Source organism: Agelaius tricolor, unplaced genomic scaffold (assembly GCF_023055355.1).
Source record: "Agelaius tricolor isolate 1412-34295 unplaced genomic scaffold, bAgeTri1.0.p SCAF_2, whole genome shotgun sequence".
In the NCBI taxonomy this organism is placed as follows: Eukaryota; Metazoa; Chordata; class Aves; order Passeriformes; family Icteridae; genus Agelaius; species Agelaius tricolor.
The window spans coordinates 55,557,605-55,584,842 of NW_027269262.1; the positions used below are offsets into that span (position 1 = coordinate 55,557,605).

At 35.6% G+C, this 27,238-nt stretch overlaps 1 protein-coding gene across 8 annotated transcripts in view; it reads right to left on the reverse strand.

Moving 5' to 3' along the window:
- Nucleotides 1-27,238, reverse strand: part of ST18 (ST18 C2H2C-type zinc finger transcription factor) — a 169,528-nt gene that overhangs the window by 86,032 nt on the left and 56,258 nt on the right. For 3 of the 8 annotated variants that reach the window (XM_071419379.1, XM_071419372.1, XM_071419361.1), the window contains exon 1: nucleotides 14,609-14,808. The exons of 3 other annotated variants lie outside the window; for them this stretch is intronic. The gene's annotated coding sequence lies outside the window, so the exon portion shown is untranslated. Of the gene's footprint in view, nucleotides 1-9,662; nucleotides 9,786-14,608; nucleotides 14,809-27,238 lie in introns of those variants that run through there. 2 more of the 8 variants (XM_071419378.1, XM_071419368.1) reach the window with 2 other exon arrangements.

Here is a 27,238-nt window from a genome sequence, read left to right on the forward strand (position 1 = left end):
TGGGTTTAATGATTCACAGAAACCCCTGATCACTCAGGTCAGACCAGGGAAAACTGTTATGTAATGCTCTTTTTGTCTCAGATTCTTCCCCTGACCATATTCCTTCTTCCAACCCACTGTATCTCACTCACTGTTCCTGAAAGAAAAAAAATAAATTCCCAGGGATAGCCTGACTATTCTCCATACAGTCAAAGTCTTCTCATGTTATTGGGCTTTTCTTAGGTTTCCTGAGTTCTCAAGAACTTTATATCTTCTTCATCCATGGGCAGGAAATAGGGAAAAATCCTTTCTACATGGTGAATAAAAAAAGCTTCACCTTTGGAATGAGTTTCACCTTTCCTGAGATCTGGTTTGCTTAGCTTGGATTCTGTCAGTACCCAGGCTCAATATCTCCCTAGTGGAAGAAAGCTTCATGTTGTACACTGAAGGAACTGGGATGCTAGAAGGCAGCTTCTCTAAAGAATCTGTTGAGCAGATGATATTCCTATTGTGAGGATCTCTGCAGGAAATTCTGGAAGAAGGAAAAATGCCACAACCCATGGTGTCTTCCCTACTGTTTCCTCTTATAAACTTTACTTCTTTACTCCTAAAGTATCATGTAAATGTAAAAGACAGGGATCATCATAAAACTAACAAATGGATACCAAGCCCCAAATAAACAGGGAAGTAAACCTTGTGAGGGTGTCTGCAATGCTGAACTTGCTGTTTGTAGGCTGGAAATCATTGATTGAAAGCAGCTTGCACTTCCTCAATATCCCAGTACTATTTCCCATAATCACAATATAGTAGCATGTAAGTCACATTAATAACAATAAAAATAACTGGTGTTGCTAATGTTGTTGCTATAAATAACACTGGGCCCAAAGCATTCAGGGCTAAAGCTGTTTATTCTCTCATGCTATTCAGAATGACTTAGGGATATGTAAGAAGACAATTTCTGATGATAGACACTAAATTTTTGATTTTTGGGAAGAAAAGTCTTAAACTTATGTTTAAGTTTTCAGAAGAAATATTATAATTTCATAAAGGTTTGTGTTTATTGAACTGGTGCCAATTTATATCACAATAAATGCCCACAATCTTGTGCATGCTTTTCATTGACTTTGAGTCTGTGGAGGTGCTACTGGAGGTGCAGAGTCACTCACCCTTTGTAAAATTCATCATTTCAAAATAAGATCAAGCTGAGCATTATCTTCCAGCAGAATTTACTCCTGTGCCTATCCTACACTTGGGGAAAGAGTATGAAAAGGCAAAACAGCATCAGAGACCCAGCTATTGCTCCCTGCTTCCAAGGCCCACCTGTGCCTTGTGTGGCATGGATTAGGGAAGTGCATGGACAAATACTGTCCCATAGGGATCATCCACTACACAAGGCTAAGTGCAGATCTGTGGAGTTGCATGCAGCTTTGAAGCCTGAAGGAATCTTGAACTGCTCACTTGGAGAATTTAACAACTTTGCCTTGATCAGAAGGAACTTTGAGAAGCTGTCCTTAGGAATTTAAAAGATGATTTGTTTAAAAATCACATGCCTATGTATTAAAATCATGGGATGATAAATAATTCTGTAAAAATCTAAACTTGTGTCATCAAATCTCTTGAAAAATGAAAGAAAATACTTGAAATCTATGCAAAGTATGCACAGCATCTGAAATTTTTATCTGAAAGCTTGTTTATAGTTTATATGAAAGCATGGAGAATACTGAATCCTTAAAATCACCCACTGAAATAGTGCAAAACTGTAATCAAATCAATCTTTCTCTTACTTTGAAGCTCAAGAAACAGAGTCTTGAAAGCCTGAGGAGACAGAGAAACCACCCCTAAAACTATCTCTGGATGCTAAGTGGTGACTAACAGGAAAAAGAAAATTTCTGGAAATGCTTCTATCAGCAGTGTTTAAAAAATACAACAGATTCAAAATATTTTTGAATTAATGGATATTGATAAATCTTCACAGTATGATTCTCTTTATTTTTAAGTAGTTTTGAGAAAATAAACTTTTTTAAAAAGGAAATATAATGGCTTCTAAGAAAAAAAAAAAAAAACAAGGAACTGAAACCTTCTCTTTTGTAAAAATTACATTTCAGGAGCAAAATTTAGTCCTCTGAGCTGCACAGCAGTATTCACTTCTGTTATTCTGCTCTCCTGCAATAGCTAAGTAGACAAAGATTTTCATCAATGTCATGTAGGAGAGGAGCAAGAGGAGACTTTTGATCTACTGTGTATCATGTTATCCATATCACTGTCTTGTATGAATATGAGAGAAATATTTCTGTGTAGAGACAATTTAAGAAGAAATCAAGTCCAATTTGTAGGCTGGATGGGAAAGACAGGATTCATCTTCATAACTTTACATGCCTGAAAGGCAAACATGTGTTTCTGAGGCAGTACCTGCTGGATTCCCATGGTCTCTGGGTAGCCTGTAGGCAACCTGCAGGCATCTCTGAGCCTGTGTAGATGTGTGATGCATCTTACTCATTTCATACCCTTCAGGGTGAGATGAATTGCACACAAGAAATGTCTCTTTCCTCTGACTCTAAAGGGAATCTGGATGACTGGCTCAGGTCTAGCCACTTCCACTGTGCACGCTGACATTTCACCAAATGGTGATTCCTAACCAAGGAACCTATGGCCATCACTGAACAGCATCTTACAGCTGAAATAGCACGGATGCCATGTGAGCTGTGTTGTGAAGTAGGGCTGGGAAGGCAAGAGAATTAGATGGGAAAGCATCCTCCAGGAAGGAAGGCAGTGCCAGTCCTTGTAGGAAAGAACTGGCAAACAGCGTGAAGCTGATGAGCAGATAAAAGGGAGCACTGGTAGCTGGTGAAACTTGCAGAAAAGGAGAGTTAGCTGCAGCTCTGACATGAGCAGTGTGGTGTCAGAGACACAGGAGAGCCCAGTGCCAAGAGGCAAAGGAGAAGGTCAGCATCATATGGTAAATATTTCTTGTCTAGATATAGCAGAAAGAAGACAATCAAGCTCTAAGCAGAACAGAGAGAAACAGAACTCTAAGAGTTGGTATAGCCTGAAACACCATCCTTTTAGTGTTTGCATTGGACAATATTTTAGGAAGGAACTAAAGTGAGTAAATTCATCACATGGATTAATGCCTGATAAATGGAAAGGGTCTGATATGAATAAAAGTTGCCAATAGAACTTATCTGTGTTTCTTTTACTATGAACTGCCACACACCAGAGGAACCTGATGTTACCAGTGACAGTGGATCTGCATTTGATTCTTCTGTATTGCTTTGTTTTAGCAATACATGATTCCACCTGCCCTGTTTTATTTGGTGTCTTCAGTTCCGAGTCAAGTTTTCAACCATGTAAGTAAATAAATTAAAACCCAAATTCTTTCTCATGACTTTTGCTGGCCTTTGGGAGTTAATAAGAACCAGATTTTCAAAAATTAAAATGTCATTATGCCTGCATTGCTTGCCACAAACATACCCTTTTTTTAGCATGTAAGGTGAGTGTTTAGACAAAGAATTGTTAACACAATTCTTTGCTTGATTTGTGAGTGTCAAACAGATCTGAGTCACATGCACTCAGTGAAATTCAGTGTAAAAAACAAAATGAAGAAAAATTTTACAATATTATTATTGCTGCTATTATTATTATTATTATTATTATTATTATTATTATTATTATTATTATTATTTCAAGTATTTACCCCAAAGGAAAAAACCTTGTTGGTGAAATTCATCATATCTAAACAAAAGTCTGGCAGCTTAAGTATATGAACGGGGGAAGGGAGACTTATTTCCTGAGTTTCAACAGATGTCATACTTAATTGGTTGTGAAATAAACCAGAGCTACTCTCGGCCTGTTTCCCTAGTTTCAGCTGTGAAGACACTTTTAAACATGTGCATTTCCCTCCTGCTTCTCATAATGAGGGTGTGGGGTGAGAATCAAACCTCCAAAAGGAGTAAAGCAGTGTGCATGTTGCATACAGGCCTTCAGATACACTAATTAAACAGAAGTGAGAGTTGTATCTTTTGTCCCTGCAAGATACAAATCAATACAGAATGAGCCAAGACAACCCTGTTGAAGGGTTACTGCCTTTGCCTTCTGCTAATATCAGGAAGTCACTGGACTATCCCATTCTGCAGATAGCTTTTCCATCTTCCTGTATTTTCCCTCAAAAACACTCTCCTAAATCACAGCATTGTCAATGTACTACAGCTAGTTGAAATGGGATAGTTTTTTTTTATTTTTGACAGAGAAAGCACCTTAGAGGTTGGGGTTTTTTTTCCCCTTATGGTTGTTTTCTGCTAGAAGCAGAAGAGTAACACCACATTTACCACAATGGCATGTACAAAGATTTTTTTAAAAACAAAGGACAGTCAAGCACAAAATAGTTTGGCTACACATGGTGATGGACACAAAAAAACTTCTCACAGACCAAAAGCCCAACCATTTGGAACTGTGGCTAACCAGTAGTCAGTGGTATGCTAATATAAATAAAGTCATTTGTTTCTAAAGGGCTATGACAAAGAATGTTAGCCATTCGTGTTATGCCTTATTGGCTGTAGCCCTATAAATCAAAATGCTCTTTTGAGCTTCACAGGGAAAAGCTAACTATATGATAGGTGCCTCTCTGTGAAACTCAGTAAACAAATTAAAAAAAAAAATTGGAATAATGTTTGTTAAAACATTTCAAATGGAAATGCAATGAGAATTGTGTAAAAAAGAAAAATTAAGGCCAAGGTTAAATACATTTAATTCACCTGTGGCAACCAAACTGAACAATATTTGTTCTTTTAGTTTAAACTTGGAACCCAGATCCCAGAGGTGCTAGGAGAGAGCTTTAATCCCTAGAAAAAAATTCAAATTCCCAAAGTGTGTGATGAAAACCAGTATAATCCTTCCTGAAGTGAGAAGCAAAATAGAAAATACTTTTTTTTTCCCTATTAAAACAAGAGCAGTCGACATGATCTTTATTCTTTTAATGTTTTACAGGTCTGACTTTCGGCAGATGACCTCTCTTGTTTGTCCCTACATGTTTTCCAAAATATAAAAGTGAAATAGAGTCCCAAGGGCACTGTACTTGAAAGGTTATGAGAGTTAGAGAATTTTAACCATGCCTGCCAAATCAGCAGATGGCTTGTGATTATAATTATATGCATCAATAAAACGAATAATCTTTACAAAATTTGAATTTCTACTAAAGTAAGGGATTTAGTAAGCAGATGCAACAGAATGCATTTTCTTTAACCCTTTTTGTAGACAGTACTGTTTATTACAAAAATAATGGCAAGGTTCTCCATAGATTAGCTTGGACATACACTTGAGCAATAAATATATGTTTCTTTTGACCAAGTGTCAATGCTATTTAGTGTGATTTATGTGCTCAGTTGCACTCTGTTCACTAAATGTTGAATGCTTATATATAGGATGATTCCCATCAGACACATACTTCAAAATGGTCTTTAATTTTATAAAATGTTAGAGATGCAATGAAAATGTCATGTGCACTCATTCTCTCCATTTTTGTTGCAGTGCTCGTTCTTTCTGTTTAGGATTTGGTGACTTTCCATGCCTCTTACGGAGTCTGAGTTAACCACGTTACCAGTGAAGAAAATACTTTTTCCCTAAATGTGGTATATTTAGGAAAGGTGTTTTGTGTGTGTGTGTGGTTTGTTTTTTTTTTTATTTTTTTCAATTAGAGAAAATATTTTTTTCAATCAGAGAGAAGACAACATTTTAATAGGAAAAAAAATCACTACTCTGGTTTTCTATGGCCGCCGACTTTATTTTCAAACTTACTTTTGTAACAGGCTCATGTATGTTAGATTGTGTCAAACCTCTGCCTTAAGGAGGAGAAAATCACACAGTAGAAAAAATTAAACGAAACAAAACAAAGCCCTAAGCCAAATTTATTTCTGGACTGCCCCATAAAAATTCTATTTGAAGACATGATATGCACATTCCTTAATTCTTCTAATATAGTAAGGATGAAAAAATTTGAGAGCAATAAGTACATTTTCAAAAAAGTCCCCTATTTGGCACACGGTAGCTGTCTACCTACAGTATTTTAACAATTATTTTATTCAAATATTTAAATGAGAGCTTTAATTTCAGGAAGTTATATATGTTCGTCTTTTTAGCTCCCCATGTATCTCTGATGCGAAGAGTGCAAAACAATATTTTCATGCTCATTAAAAAGTGGATTTTTACTTCAGAAATGACAGCGCCATTACTCTGTACCATGTAAATCCTTCTTAACATAAGGATTATTGACCTGATAGTCCATAACAGTGCCTTTGGAGCCATTACTACTTTTCTGTGCCAATCCAGATGCTGTACATGTGCTTCAACTTGGGGGCAGGAGGGGCAGCGAAAGTGTCAAAATTTCTCTTGAGATTTAGGGAACTGACCTAGTGACTCCACTGCTGCAAAAAGAAGACCACTGTTTAGAAGAAATTGGGATCTCCGGTCCTCATTTGAACCAACGTTTTGGAAGAGTTCTAAAGCATATTTTTAAATTTAAAGCCCAACAGAGCAGAGTTCAGATACACGTCTTTAAATGAAAATCTAGCTCTTTTTCACCAAAGTTCCTTAATGAAGGGAAAAGTTCAAATATGAAACCAAACCTGAAATATGTGCTAGCAAATGTTATTTGAATCTCTTAAGCAAATCAATAAAACCCTCATCTTCAAAATGCTTTCACACCTGCTTTACTGTATTAAAGTGAGCCATGGACCTCACCTCAGTGGAATCACTCACGTGTATGAATGTTTTCATCAGTGTTCACCTACCCAAGAAGGCAAACCCTTTTTCATTCTAAGATAACTTTTGCTGTTGGGTTATCACCCTTTCTTGAATCAAAAATCTGTTATTTAGAAAGGCAAGAGTGGCTAGTATCATTAAAAGTCTTCCATAAACTTAAAAGAGAGAAATTCTCCTCTTCTCCAAAGAAATTTGATGTAAGTACTAAAAAAATTTAAGGGGAAATTTTTTTTTTATTATTAATTAAACAACATCTGTAATACTTCAAGATAATTAAAATCCAGAAACACTGACTTTGCTTATGTAGTTTTCAACAATGCACAACTATGCGCACAATAACTATAAAGTGACCCGATCCCAGGTATTTATGTATGCTTCCAAAATCAATCAGTTCAGTAAAAAACTTTGGTCTAGACTCTCTATATATATTTATGGATATAGTAGAATATAAAGTTTATTCTGCGGGCTATCTTCTATATTTTATTTTGGAGCGACAACATCAGGCCTTTATGAGGAGATACTTGCTTGTCAGTAATATCAGATATTTTGGGATTACTGGCTTGAAAAACTTTAAACATGCAAAAAAACTGAATTAGAATTGTTCAAATCAACTGCATAATACCATAAAGTTTTTCAGATCCACATGCACAGCTCATACTCTGGAACTGCGCACTAAGATAAAGGTAGAGGCCTCATACTGGATTGTTAAGTCCAAAAAGTCGAGTGAAAAGTGGTTTCTAAAAATCTGGAGTGTTTCATAGTTTTATCAGAGAGATCAGATGAATGACATTAATAATCACAAATCAAGTTTTCTTTGTCTTTTCTCTTAGGTGTAGTAAAGAAATGACAAAGATGAGGAAAAAAAATGAAGCTGTGAAAAACTACTGAAACTTACTGAGGCTCAACCTGTCGGATTACAGAGTGAAATTGTCTGATTACAGCAGCATGATTTCTGTAACGCTGCTGCATGTGCATTACCCCCATGAAACCATTCTTTGCTTTTAACAGTATAAATAGCTGAACTTATTAATGAGGTGAATGCTGAAATATCAAATACTCTTTACTCTTGTTGGTGTAGGTATGTAAAAAAGATACATGACTGTGTCACAGGGATATGCTAAATTTTAAAAGCAGTGGGGATGCACTTGAACATCAAACATCTTGGAATATTTTCTGTTAAAATAAACTGAAACTTAATATCAGTTAGCATATTTTAAAGCAAAACTGTTGCAAGACTGAAGCTTGCTAAATCTCTTTTGGTCTAGGTTTGAATTATAGGACTTAGAAAGCTTGCTTTCTGATGCCTGAATATCTCATATTTGCTAAGGTAACACAGGGAAAGCATTGCTGAGATGTACACAACTTTTAAAAATATGGAAAATAAAATGGAATACACAAATTTACTTCAGTTTGGTTACTTTCTCATTATATTTTCTAAGCTGGAATTACTGGGAAACACAAAAGCAGATATAACTGCAGATATACCTAATATATAGGTGAATACAGTTTTTTGCATATATGAACTTTTTTAATAAGTATGCTCACATGTATTTGTATATATTCATATGCTCATTCCCCTTTGCAAGGAATCATCAAATGTTTCTGTTAGAATCTCACATCTTATCTTAGTGTCTGTAAGCTGTGGTGACAATTCTATTGCCCATGCAGTAAAAAGGATGTTCCTGGGTAAGCGACATATCATAACGAACTGACTTCTGTGACCTGTGAAGAGTTTTAATTAAGTGAGCAGGTTATCCTGATATGTCTTAATACACATATATTGACAAGCTTTTATCCTAAATTAAATAAGTCCCCCAAAGCAAAGCAAAGCAAAACAAATTAAAAAAAAAAAAAACAAAACCAAAACAAACAAAACAAAGAACTAAACCCCAAAAACCCAACAAAAGATCAATTGTAACACAGACTGATATCTAAACGCCACTTCTTTAACTGTCTGTATTTGATAAACACTTCTTAAAACATATGGTTTGCAGTGGTTTTGCAGGGAAGAGAGAAGCATTACTTAATGCACACAGGCATCTTGCAATAAGATCATGTTGTTTTGAAGCTAACATCCCCTGAGCCTCCAAAGTGCAAAGCAGACAGAAACATTTTAGTAATGCAAACAAGACTTTCCGGCAACTTCCTGTTGCCATTTTTCAGCAAAATAAAGGGTCCTGAGGTACTACAGTGAAACACTACTAGAAAAGATTTTATCATTGGTTACACAGGCAGGCACCTGCTATTATAAGATATCAGCTGAATATTTTGTGGCTGTGCAAGGAAAAGAAGTAATGACTGTGCAACTGTTAAACAGTAATCTTCAGCTCGAATTTCAGCTCATGTAAAAATCAACACAGAGAAAGACATCATGTAAATATCTTTTCTAAAAATCCTAAAATTATAAAATAGTAGCAACTTCATTTATATATGCATACTTGTAAAAACTGTACCAGGGATTTAGGGGCGTAAGTAGCTGTCTAGTGGATTGAAATTGCATTCATATATATATAACACAATTTCAGCAGATTTTTACAGAGAAGTAAAAAGAAACTTTCTGTCTGTAAAGTTCATCAGATGTAATGTACATCTGAGGCAATGATTACTGTGTGGCAGTTCCTACAAGTAATATTTAATTCATTAGACTATAATTGAAATATCCAGTTCACAAAACATACTGTTTCACGTTACTTTCGGAATTCCAGAAACTTTTGTAAGCTGACAAATCAGACAGAAAGAAAAGGAAACAAACAAGAAACAAACCCAACCATGATTCCAGAGACATTTTTTCTCCCCTTCATGAAGTGACAGGGGGGGAAAAAAAATCCCTTCATTATGACCTACTTGTCTAGAAACGGACTTTCAACCCCATGGTTAGGCTAAGATTTGCTCTACTTTCTCCCTAGGGCATAATTGTCAGACTGACTTACCGTGTGCCTTTTAGCCTTTGTTCTGCCTCTCACGCTGACATCAGGGAAGCAGTGATGTAGAATAAAGCAGGGGTGGGCTAGGTTAGTCCACTGTTTGTGTCGTTGTGTGGTGTGCAGGGACACTCTGTGATACTCTAGTGAGCTGCTAAGCTTTTTTTGTAGGCTTTGTGTCATTTACTTAACGACCAATCTCATTAGCTGCCAGGGTACAATGGGCTGATGCATTTTCTATGTACATACTCTACACAGTGACCCTCAAGGTTGCCGAAGGTCTATTTAATCAGTCAAAATGCTGAATATATTTGCAGTAAATCACAAAAAAAAAAAAAAAACGGGACCACAGAGGTATCTCATGAGTGTTTACTCTTTCCTGGGAGTTATTTGCAGGTAATAAACTGATAGGAGTTGTAGGCAAAAGCAAGGGCAAAGAAGGGAAAAGGGCACTCACTGGGTTTGCATTGGTCACCTTTAATTTAGGGAACCTTGGGGGCCCTGCATATCGCTGTGTCTCTGCTTGTTAATTTCTCCATGCAGTTCATGCTTCAGTGTAATCATGTTATCACAATTAAACCCCTTTAAATAAGAAGAGCAGCACTAACAAAAAACCCCAGCCTTTCGCACATTGGGGAGGGGATATGTTTGTGTGTGTGTGTGTGTGTGATATTTATTTATTAACTTCCTTACTACAGGCAACCTCAGGGCTGGCATCTTTGCATTTCTAACCTCTCGTCAGTTACAAGGTAAAACCCTTTTAACTCTTATGAAAAATGAAATGCTGAAAAGCCCCATGAATCACGACAGCTGTCCATAAGTAACAGGGAGAGTTCTATTGTCCAACTTGTCCCTGGATAAAATGAATACTTTACAGCAGAGGCTGTTCAGCTTGGCTAAAGAGTATGGGGAGAAGGGGAGGAGGTCACTGGAGATTTCGCACACTAATTTAATCTGGGAAAAGGACAGGCACTGCATCTCACTTGAACAGACTGGCGGCAATCTGGGCTCCCACAGAACTATCTCCTTTTGCCTGTGCTCTATTTATTCCTTATCTCTGTTTACCAACCGCTAGGTCCCTTTCATTCACACCACGAGGCCGTTCTCCTACTATCAGTCAGCAGCTGACACTGTGGAAGAGCCTCAAAGGCAAAAAAAAAGGGATCAAAACTAAACCAAAGCTGTATAAACAAAGCAACAGTAGAAGTAAATGCATAAATCCTAATTCTTAACCCAACCCACAGGGTGCGAACAGAACCTTTATAGTAAATCCAACAAACCCACCACAGTGAGCTATGGGCTACAGAGGAAATGGGAAAAGCCAAATATCATTCATGAAATCACCATCTCAAGCAGAAACATTGAAAATAGGCATTGGAAGATATTTAGCTGGTTTCAGGATAACAGGTTCATCAGCTCTCTGTATTCCTCAGCATGTAATGAGGCACAGGTTCACCTGTGTGCCTGGTAAAAGATGAACAAGCGATTTTTCCACTTGAGCATCTTACTGTTTGAAAGACTTAACTAACTTGGCACTCACTGCTTGAGATTTAGATTAAATTAGAGGCAACCACTTTAAAAAAAATCTTTATCTGGGGATTGTGGTAATTTGGAAAACTTTATAGCTAGAACTTGAATGTTAATTTATTATTTAAGCATTTGTCCACTTAATTTCTCAGTTGTTAGCTTAAATTTTTAACTCATATTCAACATTTGTAGCATGAGTGAAACTCAAACAGGTGAAGACAAGAAAAAAAAGATTAAGCTTGTGACTCTAATAGAAAATTTGTGACTCTAACAGGAGAGTAAAGTAATAAACTCTGCATTTAATGTTGTGGGTTTGGATTATTATAGTGATTTAACCATGCATAAGTATATTTTCTAATTTCAGTGATCCCTTATTTTGGATTCTTAAATTGACTTAATAAGAGACAATCTGCAAATATCCATAGAAAGACACAAATATTGTTTCACTGAAACAACCTAACTTTTAAAAAATACAAAATCTGTAACTCTTAAAGTAGGGATGTTCCTTCTGGAAGAGGAGAGAGTTGAGAACTATTCTCAACTTTTTAAGACGTAAAAATGCCCATTAACTGTTAACAGTCAATATACTGTCAACTGACTGATCAAGATAATTATAACAATTACAAAGAAAATCTTTCTCACTATCAAAGATGATCAACTGGACCTAATTTCAGTTTTGATTTTCACCTATGTGCATTATGAGCAATGAACTCTTTACTATTTGGATCCTTTTTTCCAAATGAATTAATGAATTAAATTTATCCTTTCACCAGCTGCTAGGCAGCAGATGGAACCATTTCTGAAGCCTTGTTGAATTCAATCCATAAAACTCATTTCCTAGGATTAGCAGTCCAAAGTTTCTTTTAATGTTTATATACCGCTTGGGATTTTGAATTTCATGATGTTAAACTTTCAATTTAACTATTTTTTTTTCATTTCATATCAAACAAATATGATCGTTTGGATTTCTATAGCTTTATAACCACACATTTCAGGTCACATAAGGACAAGAATTCATTTCAAAAGCAATCAAGTAATGCAAGATTGGGATCTGCATGGTTTGGGGTTTTTTTTCCTTTGTTTTGTTTACATTACAGCACTACCATAGAAACCATTTGTGTTGTACTCATAGATTAATTTGGACTGGTAAAGTTTATTGTCTGTAACTTTGACAAAAAACTTTGCATAAAAATTTAATCTTACTAAGCAATTTTTGAAAGTTACTGTGATGTGAGGGTGTATTTGCTATTCACAGAAAGATGACATGCTCCTGAGTTAAGTTTTTCATGTGCATCTTTTTTATAGTTGACTTCATTGTAAGGTGGGTGTTTTTTTTCTATTTCTGAGGGGGAAAATAAAAAGTAACAAACGATGGCAGTTTTGTAAACACTTCAGTAAAGATGTTTTTCGGTGCAGTAACAGGAAATACTAGTCAGCTGCAGTACCCTGGACAGCTCCTCTTCTTTCGTTTTCAGTTTTCTCACCTCTGCTAAACACCTCTGTCACGAGAATCAGAGATCAGGGGGCTTGAACTGCAATTTCATTCACAAAGATCGCTATTCATAGATCTCTGAAAAAATTAAGTTATAATTAAGCCAGAATTTCTATTAGAAACCTACAAGAGAAAAAGCAAAACAAAAAGGCACACTCTCCCGCTCAGCTTTCAAAGACATATTATATTAAAAGTCTTAAGAATAAAGCATCATGATGTCAAAGTCTTCCTGTTATTCAACAAAGTAAATAAAACTTAAAAAAAAAAGTGATCCCTTGTTGTATATAACAGTGATTTCCGCTAATTTGGAACAAGAAATCTATACTAATCTAAAAATGCAGTAAGCCAAGAAGGCCATATAATAATAATTGCCATTGAGTAATTGAATATTTAGAAGGAGAAGGAAAAAAAAGGAAGACTGGTAATCTTAGCCTGCAGGCATGAAAGTACTATAACACAAAGATGATATTTACAACTAACAATAAAATGCTCCAAACTGGGAAGTTAAGAGGCAAAGCCTATTTTTAGAAATTCCTGATTCCAAATCTGTATTATTAGTTAGTCACCTTGGAGCAGAAATATATTATTGTCTCAGAGAAAGCTTTCATCACAAATGCTGTAATTTTCCTTAAGAATTACAAAACCACTGCACAGCCAAACCAAAGAAGACACATCTATGCAATTAACTTAACTAATTTAATTGACAAAAGAGGTAGTAAATGGTCGTTTTGAATCCCACAAAGATCCTTAACGAACAAAGTTCACCCCATACAGTTTTACAGTTTAGGGATAAAACCTGGGATTTGTGCTTTTATAATCTCTTAAATGAAAAATTCACAGCACCTTGCACAAGATTGTCTTGCTATTTACATATGAAGGAAGACAAACATCTGAACTAAGTGCTTTGTTAAAGACAAAAGAAAGTCAGAGAGAGAGAGAGCTATTGCTGATCAGAGTGTTAAACAGACTTTCTCTAGCATCAAATGCTATTTCATAAAAATTATCCTCCTGCAAAATGTGGTCCCAGAAGGTCCATTTCATTCTTCAACCTTGCCTGATATTACTGTCATTTAACTTTCTAAAGATTTTCCTGACACATACATTCATTCTGAAGTACAGTACTCGCTTTTTTAATCAGAAGCTCTCAATTCACTCCCTGAATCCCAAATAATTTAAAGGACAGAAATGCCATGCTTTGAAAGATTCTTTTCCCTTTGAGTAAAGTTAATAAGCATATTGATCAACAATTTTCATTTCAAAAGCATTACACATGATTTTAAAGGGTTCTAAAGCATCCTGAGAAAGCTTTCTGGTCTGTAATACAGAACTGCAAATGAACTTGCATCTATCGAACAGTTCCTACAAATACACTGGTCCCACTCTCCCTCTCCCACCTCATTTTTTAATCTCTTTTTTAAAAAGCCAGTATTTAAGTTCAGTAACTTTTCAAAATGAGAGAAAAAGAGTCCTTGTGATCATTTCCTCAAATCAAATAGCTAGAGCTGCAAATTTGCACAATTGTAAAATGTATATGAACAAAGGCTTTACTGAGGCAGTATAAATGCAATTACACCATGACATTTTATTCAGAAAGCTGTCTCAAAGCAGTTACAAGTAGCTATTTTTTAATTGAGGCCCAAAATAATATTTAAGATAATGACCAAGCATACATTGTGGAAGAAACAGCATTAGTGTCATTAAAAAAAAAAAAAAAAACAGAAAAGTTTGCAGAGAGCATTTTAAACATTAATTAAAACCCCTCAAACTTCTTAACACAAATCTCTCAAGATTTTAACATCAATAAATGGACAGGATTTTTTGCTTTTTTGCAAGCTTAGAGCACAAATAAACAAAAAAAAAAAGACAGAAAGTTACTAACAGCACAAGTTGCTTAAACATCAATGGGTTCATAGTGTGAAAAAGTTGTTAAACTTACTTTATTTTTGTTTCCAAAACTTATATGTTTCTCCTCCCTTGTGTGCTGAACTGTGCACTAAAGCTGTGTCTTTGAAAGGTAGTTCCCATGATATGACATCCAGTGCCTTTGACTGCCTAGAGATAAGCACCTGCGTTTGTGTCCCCTCTTTACGTCACACCTCCCTATTCAAACCTTCTCAATATGATTCACATTTGCACATCAACAGCCTCATGCGCATACACAGATTTTTTTCGGCTCTGGGCCCAAAACTTTCACTTTAATTTTCATCACATGATTGCTGTGGCATATGTCCTTCCAAACCTCCCATATATCAGTCATCATGCAAATGAGATGGAATATCACTCCTCTGCAGCAGATGGCCAGGGATGATAACAATGGCTCAACAGAGGAGATTCAATGTCCCTGACTTTATCGCCACGGCAACAACAACCTAAAATATATGTAATGGAAGTGGTGCTTATTAATTTTGCAGGCTCGAGTGTTCTGATTTTGTGAGTGAATGGGCTGAGTTAAAAAGGGGGCTGTGTCCTCCTGCCTCTAGAAGACTATCTATAAAAGCCAGGGACCTGGAAATTATTTTCAGTGACTAAGAAGGCAACAGCCTAGCAATTATTTGAGTAATTAGGTGTAATTCCTCCCTGTAGGCCTTGTACCCTCCTGTGCTTGTTTCACAGAAGCTCGTGAATTAGACAGGCGCAGATACTGAAAAGAAAAGTGCCTCAAGATATAGCAGGAGAGCTTGCAGGAACTAAGCTTCAGTGATATGACACTTGGCCTCCACCAGGCTTGGTAAACACAAGCCCCAAGCCATAAGTAAATAGAGGCCCCACTCCACAAACACAGACCAATTAAAATTACAAAGGCAGCCACACTTCTGGGTGGGGCTGGGGGAAGCTTTATTCTGCCATGGTCTCACTGTGAGTTGCACACATAATGGTCTCTTAGTTCGGAGCACTGAGTACCGTATTCCATTGCTATCTGTCACTATCAAACCCCAGCACAAGGCTCTCTTGGGCTGTGAATTTCTCCCTAGAGATTGATCATGCACTTTTAAGAAAATGTTTCAAAGTGAGTTTTCTGTGTGTTCTATTCTGAATGCAAACCAGGAAGAAGAAGTAAATGTAGCAGTTTGCTATTTGTGATCAACAGATTAACAGGCAGGAGTACTGAGCTCCATTTTACCCCTGAGCAAGTGAAATCTCCTCAGTGTCTCTTCACCCTGTTCATGCCACAGCTTTCACATACTTTAATACTTCGGGTCTGAGAGTAGCCATTTGATTCCTCAGAAATACAGTTCAGCTATATACTGCATGTTTAACTAAGAAAATATACTTAAAGAAATATTTTTCTTTTGTCCTATTCCCCAGGGAAGACGTTATAAAAACGGAGAATCCTTTGTCTCCCTCTGCAGTAGGGGGTAGCATGTTTAAGTAAAACTGATAAAACATTCTGGGAAAGGAGTGGCTCCATCACATGCTAGAGATTTAGTGCAGAATTGAATCAAGGAAACTTTCTACCCCTTACATGAGATAATTCCTCCAAACTGGTAAGATTGTTGAAAGTAATTTTCAATGCTCTCCTAGTAGCCTACATACCCTGAGCCTTAAATTTGAAACCAGGGAGGAGACACCACTGAGTGGCATCTGAAGGAAAATTGAGATACCAGATGCTTTCTTGAAGTGAGTGATAGAAAGCTACAGAGGCAGTGCTGGGACTGTGGATTCTTCTCCAGCTGTGTCAGGGCTCAACACCACCTCTGCACTGCTCACGTTCTCTGTTAGCATTTTCATTTTTATGAAACCTGTCTTCCAACTAAAAAAAAACAAGACAGGCATCAGTGTCATAAACTTCTATTGTGCACCAATGTTATAAACTTGAGAACATTTATTTATTTATTTATTTATTTATCTTACAATTGTACAATTACATTTTCCAAACATAGTGTTGCAGTTGAGTTTTGTTTTCTTGTTTCAGAAAAGCTTAGCTGAAATGAAAACCTAGATTTTAATTTTTTATGTGTATATGGGCTTTTTGTCTGTGTGTATGTACGTGTGTGTGTACATGTGCAATTGGATTCTAGAATTGTATATGTCCATGTTCTTTACTTCTGTACATTTCATTCTCCACCTTGCTAATTTGAAATAACTCATGAATGAGGCACTGAAGTGAGGTGAAGAGATAGGTTTGGTCCAAGCCTGTGCAAAACTCTGAAGCTCCTTGTGGTGGAGCAGTAGTTGGACAGAAAGCCAATTCAGAGAGTACTTCAGGAATGATGCTTTCCTGACAGCTTGTGTTATTTATGGGACTGGCCACTGTCTTCTGAACCAGATGGAGCTTTTTTCCTAGTCTTTTTTTTTCACCCTTTTTTTGTGATCTGCTGTGCATGGCCTTAATTGATCATAGGGATTGGCATTTAGGTCACTGTCTTTATTTTCTCCAGGGTCAAGTACAAGCACCTCATTTACCTTAAAGATACAGCTCACTTAGCAGAGATATTCAGATCCTCTTGAACATGGGAGGAACATGCAACTGGGAGGATGAGTAACATTTGTACATACAGATTACTTTTCCCTTTATGATATCTATATAGTTGAAGTGGTAGTGACATTGATATTAAAAACTACATCTTAAAAGGGTTTGAAAAGTATTTGTTACATTCCACTGAGACACCTAAGTAAGAAAGAAAGAATCTTTGTCATTAAATTAATCTTAATTAAAGTTCAGATTTAACACAACTTTACATTTTGCATGGTTTGCAGTCCCATAAGTAATGGGAAACTGGCAGATTGGATTGTATTTAGCATCCATTTAAAAAAATGTACTTAGGATCTAAGTGCTTAAAACTTAGCAAAACTTTAGGTTGCAACAGTCATACTGTTTTAATCCTCTACATGATAGGAGGTTCTAAACTTGCAAGTTTAAGACTAATTAAGACTAATGAGGAAAAGGGAAAAAAAAGCTAAATTATCCCTCAAGCCGCTACTTAGGCAAAAGTGAAATATAATAGAGAGTGATGGCTTGTTGCAGAAACACAAATGAAACAAATGTGCATTGCAATATGCAGTAGTTACTATTCAGACTTGTTGTGATAAGAAATTGTGCATTCATGGTCAGGTACATGACTTCATAACCTTCAACTGATAAATAAAATACTCCTCAAACACCATACATAAAATTATAAATGAATGGTGGTAATACATCAGATAAACCAGACTGACAAAGAAAAATTCCTTGTAGCCTGTACAATAGTTCAGACTGCTATTCAAATACAGGGAAAATTTCAAAAACTGCACAGAACTTTAAATAAGTACCATGAATATTGTACTAAAAAATTCAGTGTTTTCACCTGAATTTAGTTTATCTTCTAGTTATGAAGGAGAAATTAATGCAGTGAAAAAAGGTAGAAATAGATGTAGAAATAGATGCACTCTGCAGAAATAGATGTACTCTCTGTATCCCCACATCTTACCAAATAACATTCCAGATCTACTTAAAAGAGAAAAACTTGTTTATACTACCTCCCAAACAAAACAGAGATGTCTAAGAGACATCATGAGACAAAAACATAGAGAGTGACAATAATCATAAAGAAATTTCAACATAACAAATGTATTTCTACTTCTGTGAACAGCCATTAGCTCAGCAGAATCATAACTAAACACTCTTGAAAGGGAGACATATCAAAGAAATCAGAGAGATTACATGAGATGTATTGAAAAACAAGCAATATGGGAGATGAAGCTTGCTGCTTCACAAAGAGATAAGGGAATGAAATATTCTCTGCTGGTGCCAGTAAATTCATTGCATGCATTGACATCATCAAGCACCAAGTGCAGAGTCATTATAGACAATAACATTGCCAAAGTTGCCAAACCCATGAAGCACCTGGTTGAATAAAAATAATAAATCAACCTGGAGTGAGTTATTTTAGCCAGCTTATGCTGAGGAAAGCTGGCAGATATATACATAGCATAAAAACTACAAATCATTAAGCATTCAACTTTGAAATGACATTTAGAAAATGCACTAACTATGTTTGTACAACATATTACTTCAAAGTTTCCATTCAGAGGAACAGAAAGGAGGAAGGAAAAAAGATACCTGAACTAATATTAACAGGGAAAAAATTATCCAGTTAAAATTATATATTGGCTCATAGGAACATAGAGGTTTTCAATATTTTCTGTGAAATATTCTATTCACTGAAATAACAGAGAGATTTCATCTTCTCTCTAGCCAATTTCTTTCTTAAATGTTTGCTCAACATTGCCCTAGAGAAAGCCAGCAAATTTTGAAGTACTCCTTTCCTGCCAATAAATTATACCACAGAATGCTGAAAACAGACGTTTCAGGTGAGTTTTCTTGAAGTCTCCTAGTGCAGGCATGCACCCAGTTCTCTTAGGCTTTCTACAAAAATGCTCAAAGGACTGTGGAAAACTTCCAAGCAAAGAATGTAAAAAAGTTTTCTTAATGGGGCTTATTGTTGGGATTGTACCTCACTGAAAGCGAGATTAGAATATTGCTGGTTAGAGTTGCAGTTTTATGAAATTCAGGCAGATCTAAAACCAGGGGGAAAAATTGTCTTTTTTGCAGTCTTATTTACTTTAATATATAGCCTTAATAAGTAACTGAAAACAGTTATTTAATATTCACTGAAAATTAGGTGTAGGTGATGTCAAGTATGGATTAAGCCTTTCAAAAACTCCCATAATAAGGCTAAATAGTAACAAATTTTCTCAGCTCTTGCTGCTAATTAAAAAAAGCTCTCAAACAAACCTTTCTCCTGATCATTGCATTATTAAATGCATAAATAAAAAAACAATAATCATATTGCTATTGTAGTAACTTTCTGTCCTAGATACTATCAGATTTTCATTTGCATTTTAGATAGCTGATCAGCTGGAAAAATTATTTTGAGTCACAATGTTGGATCTTGTAATAAATTAGTAATTTTTAGTCCTGACTCAGAAAGCAAAATTATTATATTTATGTAAACCTTATTTTAGAGAGCTTTTGACATCTAAATTATTGATGTGTTTGGTGCCTATTTTAAGGATTTGTGACTGTATGTGCCATTCGTACCTTTCACAAACTGCCATAAATTTTGTAAGTAGGGGTGTGATACCTTTAACTTCTACTGTTAACCTCAAAAAACTTCATCATGAGTATCTGTGGCATCAGACTCTGGGAATATAATTATTTCTACCAGAGCAAATGAGCCCTGAAAATGTTAACGTGAAGCTCACCTAATCTAAATAGTCCTGAGAAGTACAAAGCTCAACACAGTTGTGTAAATATCCTGATCTCAAACAACTGCATCTTACCCTCAGTTCCCTTCACATTTTCCATTATGTGTATTTTATTAAAGCCTACCTATGGCAACTGGGAGCATTCCAATTTCTCTTTGGGAAGCATTCTTTCTCTGATTTGGACTTGTCTGCAGGCAAGCGTGTCTGCTTGCTGTGTTTTTGTTGCTCACATTCCACAGTTTTCCAGATTAGGGAATTCAACAGGTAAACACCCATCTGTCTTGCAGTCTAAGTTCCTGTCCTCATATTTCCCTAGGCTTCCAGCTGTGGTTCTTCAGAATTTTGTAGTTGATCCCCATGCCTCGGGAGAGTGCCAAGGCAACCTTTCCTGCTCCTGTCTCAGCTACATACACAAAAATTCAACACCTATTGCCAGCAATGTCTTACCTGATCCTTGACAGCTGCTTCCTCCAGGGAAATCCTGCACATCATTTTCCTTTCTCCTTTCTGCTTGTGCAAAGAACATCCTTATTCTCCAAAGAAAACCCTAATGACACTGTAGAAACAGTGATCTTAGTGTTCCTGGGGTATAAAAATTCTACACGGTGAACCAAAATTCAAAGGGGTCTCAACATTAATTATCACGATGAAAGGAGCCAGTTGAAAGAAGTATTTTTAAACATATCTTTTGTGGATATAAAGACAGAAAATATTGGCATCCTCTTCCTTCTTTAACTCGCCAGGATTTTGGCACAGGATTTTCCTTCTGCTTCTACATTTTTAGGATCTATTTTATAGATATATCCTACTAAAACCAATCTTCACTAGAACCATCTTCCTAGTTCAGAGAATTCTATTATATTTTTAAAACCTTGTCAGATTGCACTGTTAAAATTTCTAAATTTATATTATTGGGTTTTTTTCTAATAACATTACAATAATGATGCTGAACTTTGAATAACTTTATTGGAATGTATTCAGAAATTTACACCACAAGACACAAGTAATCTCACAAGGAAATCTTAAACATTGCAAGAAAAGGATCCAAAATCTGTGCATGCAATATTTTGAGTATATGACCACAACTGCATTTAAATTTACATTTTATGCACCTCGTTAGGATTTTAAAATACCATTTTAATGCAATAAACAATTACAACACTTAATATTATAACACAGTGTGTGCAAACTTTGGCTGTCCCAACCACTATAAACAGGCATATGTAAATTAATCTCTGCTTTCAAGTATCTATATACAAATATGTACTTCATATAAACTTATAAATATGTAAATTTTAGGCATAATTTAATTAAACCTTCAGGGCAAAAAATCTTTCTAACACTGAAGAGACAATTTTAATAGAATGGAAATAGTACTATAAACTTTTTCTAAACAGTTTGCATAAAAGTAAAGGAGAGCCATCAGAGGGTTTTTTGTCTTTTCTTTTTCCTCTGTGAATCAATGAGATCTACAAGAATGCCTGGTCTTTAATCATGAAGTATTTAAAAAGCTTAAATCCAGAAAGGGATAACAACCATCTGAAAAAAGGGGGAACTATGTTTGCATGGACTAGACCTGCTTTCTTTTCTTACACACTTTGTTGAGCAGCCTACATGGCCAGAGGCTATTCTGGACCTAATCCTAGGAAATGAGCCAAGCGTGATAAATAAGGCTGAATGCTGGGAGTGGCTAGTGTAAACCACTGTGTCACTAGTCACTAGCCCTCAGTAAATAAGTATATGTTTTCTTCTGGCATTTCTAAAAGCAGTCTTTCAATTTAAAGCCCAGTCATTCCCTCTGTGTTGGAAATGTCAACCAAGAATATGCAGAGAGCCCCAGAAACTTATCACTTGCTCAAAAACTCCAGGTAGATCAACACATGAATTATGCTCCTCTGTGAGAGATACACCACACTCCCAAACATGACTTGCTTTAGAAAATACTGATCAGATTGCCTTCTCCTATGTCCATACAAGTCACCAGCAAAATATTATTACTGTCAGCAGCAGCAGAAAAATTAGGCCCATCCCTCCTACTAGAGAAAAGCCAATGTTTTTTCTACTAAATTATTTGAAAATAATTTCAACTAATAAGGACAGATATGGCAGCAAGTGTAAAAAAACTTCAAAAAAACCTAAAAATTTAAATGTGTTATTTTTTTCCTTACTCGCTTAAACTTTTTTACAGTTAAACAATTTGTCCTCAATTAAAAAAAAAAAAGCTTGAAATAAAACCTAATCATCACACTCGTCTACCCCACTAAATAAACAAAAAAATCCTCAGCTATTCTTCTTTGCTTTTGGAGAAAATATGGCAATTTGTATTCCAATTTTTTCAAGCCAAAGTTACAGGGGGCTAAAATAGGGCTTTATAATGGAAGTTGATTGCAACCCTAACCATAGAGGGGCTACTGCCTTTCCATAATAAAGAGCTGCACATTTCCAAGGAGGGGAGGAGAATACTGCTCTGCATGACTTCTTGTAATTTTGCTTCTTTAAATGAAGGTTGTATCTCGGGAACTTTCTTAGTTTTTTCTGAGCATAAAGTTTGATATTTCACTTCATGTGGTTTTAATTCTGATCCTAGCACACTGGCATTTTGCAGTTGATATGTATTAGAAATAGGGAAAATTATGAAGCTTTGCACTTTTTCAGAGCTGTGATCCCAAATTAATTTGGGGTTAGTGGTTTTTGGGGTTTTTGTGTTCTTTTTTGGGGAGTGTTTGGGGGTGGCTTGGTTTTGTTTTTATTTGTATGGATCATACAAAAAGGCCATGCAGGCTAAAGCAGAAATTTAAACATATTTGGATTTAGTTTGCTTGCTTTGTATTGTCTTCTTGCTTAATGGAAGAATGATTTTTGGCTGTTTAAATTTCAGTCTGGAATGCATGCTGGCTGTTTTTCTTTTTTCTGGGCATAAAATGGGTGAGACCACAGAGACAGTGTCAGGAATGTAAACTGTGACCATAATAACCAGTTGCCCAGGTATGATATTATTAGACTCAGCTTCTATTGCACAAAGGTTTGACTAGCAGTAAATGTTTTTCAGTCATCTGGATGTTTTATCACCACTAAAGGCTGCTGACAAACAACAAAGAGCAAGTAAAAGAATGCGATTATGCAAATTTAAATTGGGATTGTTTTCAAATAATCATAATTCATATTGGTGTGGGTTTTTTTCAGTGTCTTCAAGGGAATACAGAGGGGATGAGACATGGTGAAATGGACATCCTTGGAGGAAAGATTTGTTTGCATATAAATTCAGATATATGGTCAGGTCTCCAAAACTTTGGTGTAGATTTAAGTCCATTCACATCTATTGCTCCATTGCTTCTATCTCTGCAAAAAGCCATGGAGCTAGATTTTGTGTTTTGTCTATGATTATTGAACCTAACACTTTTAAATGTTTTCATAACAATGACAGGTGAGAACATCCTTCCAACTTAAAGAGCTTTGCATGCAGATTAAGGGCCTACAACACTTAAAAGCACAACTCCTGAGTAGAAAGGCTCTTGCCTTTTTGGAAACAGCAGGCAAAAAAACTTCACTTGTAAAAAAGGCATAGTTGGGAAACTCTGGAACAGAACTATAATGTACCAGTGAGGGTTGCTAAAAGATTCATGCATTTAAATTCTTTTCTGCAGTATTAAAATCCTAAGTGACTATGGAGGAAATTAGTTTGAAAATTTAATTCTCACACACATTTATTAATTGAAATGATGGAATAAAGGAGTGTATTTAAAGACAAAATTCACATTTGACATTTACAAAATGTCTCCTAAAATTACTGCCTAAGTATATAATACATATTTTTTTTGTGTATTCTTTCCCTAGAATACTCTAAAGAGTTGGTTTTAATGTTAAAATTGTCCTTTCCAAATATTAATGAAAACAGCAGTATTGTTTTTCAAAAGTCTTATTCGGAACACAAAAGTGTGGCATTTCACACTTGAAAAGGGTGTTATTGCATTACTAGCAGAGAAAACTGGAACCATGCCTTTTTTAAGTATCCAAGAATATCCAATATCCCTTCCTTTCTGGTTTAAGTGCTCTAAGTGCAAAAAAAAAGAGAATGATCAGGTCTTGAAGAATCAGTAAGACTTTTTTCTTCTTCAAGTCCATGTATGAATAGACATGTGAATAAACATGGGAAAGGCTAGTCATAAGACACCAAACCATACAGGGAAACATTATAACTTTGTTTTAAAATCAGTGTTTCAGTACTTTTTATAACGTATCTAAACCATAATGTTATGTATATAGTATAATATCAATGTTTGATTGTGCTTGTACCACACTGAATTCCCATTTCCCCACAGAAACAGTGACCCACATGATAACATTAAAGATTTAAGTCCCTTAAATAAAAAAATTAAGACAAAGAAAAAAGTTTAAAATACTTTAAAATTTCAAACAAAATACACAAAATAGGCAATTGAAGAAATGTACATTTAGATGATTTTATTAAAATGTGAAGCTAGTGTATCTTCCATGTTGTCAAAAAAGAAGTAGCAAATGTAGTACAAGTTTCTTGCTAATTGAAAATCCATGTCTTCATAGTTTAATGTTGCATTAAGAAAATAAATGCAATTCTTGCATTAAGAATACAAATGCAATCCTTTGAGTCAAATTTTTTCCCCTTTTTTTCAAATGATAGTAAGAAGTAGATATTTAAACTGCTGTGACTTTCATCTGTCTTTACTCATCTAGGCTCACATATCTATTTTAATCTGTTTTAATCTATTTTGATTAAAATACTGGAGTATAAACTCTCTGGACCTCTAACTCCATAGAATACATTGACATTAAATTAAAAATTTGTAAAGCCAGAATAACTACCAGAGTGTGAATGGATCAACCAATATTTTTAATTCAACTTAGTAGATGCCACTGACTAAAAACCAAAATGCAACCACAAATTTGCCAGGAATAGAAAAAAAACGAAGCATTTGATTGTTTTCCTAATTAACTTACTAAAGATATGGCTAATTTTACAATATTTTAAAGCATCCATATGCCTTAATTTGCATGCTTCTATATGTCAGTTAAGGAGAGAAATTTTTCTAGGGTAAGCACTGTCAAACACAGAACAAAAATCAAGGAGTCTGTAAGTATAATGCCTTCTTCACAAAAAGTTATCTTAAATCTATGACCAGAGTTAAATATATTACACCCATAAAATACAAATTTAGACCTTTAATGCATTACTCACTTGGTTAATTACTTATTTCTGTTGAAGTTATTTTGTTCTGTCTCTTGAAGGGTGAAATTTACCATAAATAAACAGTACATCCAGGAGTTTAAACATACCAGACTCATTCATACAGAACACTAAACATTCTGTCACCAAGAAAAATTCCTGTCACAGGGGCTTTACACATTTCAGGATGTCTGACAACATTCCTAGGAAAAAATTGCAGTTCGTTGTGAAATGTTGATTAGGAACAGCACACAACTGCTTTGTAATGGCTAGGTTGAGTGTTGTAACAAGTCTGAAATTGTGTTCCAAAAAAAACCAAAAAACAAAAAAAAACAAAAAACAAAAAACAAAAAAAAAAAAAGTCAAACAAAAAATAGTAATTTCTATTAAAAGAACAAAATAATTATGATTTAAGGGACAGTACCAAATCTTAACACTGTATTTCAAAAATCAGCTGGGAGACACTGCTTGTTAAAGAGAGCAGGTTTAATGTGCTGTGGAACTTATGATTTAGTGATTACTCACCTTTAGCTTCCTACATGAAGCCTTGCAAAGGGCTACCTGACCTTATATAGTATTCACATAGGAATGCTGAGATCCAGTGCAGAAGTGTTACCTAAAAAGCTCAGAATTTATCTTCTTTCATTAACTTTAGACCTTAAACATAGTACAATATTTTTTTGTGGTTTAAAAGTATATAAGCATCTGTTAGCAGAAGCCCTTTATTTCACATAACAAGAGAATTCTGTTTATAATGTGTCACCAGCTGCTCAGTCAAAATGGGTTCTATTACAACTAATTTAATTTTACATAAGTTGATCTATTTGCATTCTGAGTCTCCAGTTAAATGACTAGGTACTATTTTGTAGACTGATCCCGCTTCAAGCCTCAGTGTATGGACAATGCTTAATCAGTGTGTACATCAGGAAATAAACATAATCAGCAAGTGCACTAATTAAGCCAGGAAAATTTTGCAACATGCATACACTGTATGGATTAACAAGGCAATTCATTAGAAATCTTAATTATGGAATATTATATTTTCCGTACATTTTATTTTATGATGCTTCAGATGAGTTTTCTCTAAATACAGAAACCATCTACACTTCTCAAAGTACACAGTGAGATCCTTTTAACTCAGGCACATCTGTGTAGCCTCTAGTCTGGAAGCCTCTATGGAAAACATGCTTTGTTATCTCCAGCCAGACAACCTGATATGCTCTCTTAAACAAGCGGCTGATAATCAGATGTTAATATGGAGATGATTTAAAAATAAATACAAAATAAAATATATAGATAAAAAATTCATTTGGTGATGTGGAGCCTCTTCTAATCCTTAAGAAGGGTTTTTAACATGTTTATTTCTGAAAAGTCAACAAATCGGCACCTAGAGCTTGAGACACAGCACTCAGGTTTTAATGCAAAAAGCTTCCATTGAACTCAGCATGCTTCACTACACTAAAAGTGTAAACTGGTGGCAAGACTCCAGTCTGAAGCAGAGATGTCAATAATGCCAAACCTGCATGGTGCTAAATATGTGGGCTCCTCTTCTTTGGGTAATAACACTGCTTCCTTGACTCCCTGTCTAACAAAAGTTGCATCCTACAATACAGCTCCACGTAAACTTCTTGATGAAGGAGTTTTTCACGTGGAATAAAGGAGATTGGTCTCGTTGGAAGTATAGGGAATCAACCAAGCAGTTTGTATCAGCAGAAGTGGACTTTATGAAAAGCACTTTATCTGTCAGAAGTATTACAACATAGCTGACTTCTGAGGTTGTTCTACACCAATGGAGAAGGACTCGGAATGTTAGCATGGCTTTCTCCTGTGTAGCCAGGAAACAGGCTGTTTCAGAGGGTAAGATAATTGTAACACTTCTAAGCCTTGCATGTACAGCTTGCATTTTGCAGGGAAAAATTATTTTACCATGATTTTAAACTACAGTGAAGTGGCTCCTGCAGCACCTTCTGAAGATGAAAAGGGACCCTGTTTCCACAGCAAAAGGACACATAAACACGCTTAGCAAATAAGAAATGTTTTACCAGATAGAAAGTTTATGTATAGAAAAAGATAGAAAGTTCATCTGTCAGGTGCTCCACAGCCAGACAGCCCCAAGAACATCTCCTGGAGCACTGGTACATTTGGCTCATAACTCCAGTGTGCAAGTGGGAGAAACAG